The 601-nt window shown below is 40.1% G+C and overlaps 1 non-coding gene across 1 annotated transcript; it reads right to left on the bottom strand.

Moving 5' to 3' along the window:
* Window positions 1-528: 528 nt before the first annotated feature.
* On the bottom strand, window positions 529-601 carry TRNAD-GUC (transfer RNA aspartic acid (anticodon GUC)). Its single transcript has one exon. It is a non-coding gene; the product is annotated as a tRNA-Asp (tRNA).

Here is a 601-nt window from a genome sequence, read left to right as displayed (position 1 = left end):
TTCCCTTTCTTTCTTTCAAGCTCTGCTGTGTATTTAGTAGGATTTAAAAAGCATTTCCTGCTCAGCAGTTCTGTATGATCTGTGTCAAGCTATGTTTTAGGTTTTTCAGACTGCCAGATTTTCAGACATGTAAGGCATATATTTCATTTTTTGTTGAAAATCTTGATTCTCACTTGATTTACTGATGACAGTTCTTTAGACTGCTGTTGGTAGAAATGGTTTTGATTCCTGTAAACAAATAGTGAGTAAACACATGTGAGAGGGTAGAGATGAGATATGTAATTAATCTTGTAGGCTTTATCTCTTGCCTGGGTTGGATACTGCATATGCAAGGGTAGTTAAATGTTAATCAGTGTAAATATTGAAAAGGCATGTTAAAGAAATGGGTGATTGAAGACAAACATTAGTAAGAAGTGTAAGTGTGGATGTGACTGTTTGGGTCCAGGATCTCCTGGCTAGTTGACACTGGGAATTGGTTCGTGTTTGTTTTTTTTTTTCTGTAGCGCCATGCGGCTTGTGGGATCTTAGTTCCCCAACCAGGGACTGAACCTGGGCCCTCGGCAGTGACAGCACAGAGTCCTAACCACTGGACCACCAGGGA

This window comes from Lagenorhynchus albirostris, chromosome 16 (assembly GCF_949774975.1).
Source record: "Lagenorhynchus albirostris chromosome 16, mLagAlb1.1, whole genome shotgun sequence".
Classification (NCBI taxonomy): domain Eukaryota; kingdom Metazoa; phylum Chordata; class Mammalia; order Artiodactyla; family Delphinidae; genus Lagenorhynchus; species Lagenorhynchus albirostris.
The sequence above is the reverse complement of the archived record's forward strand: the minus strand, read 5'-3'. Positions and strand labels throughout refer to the sequence as shown.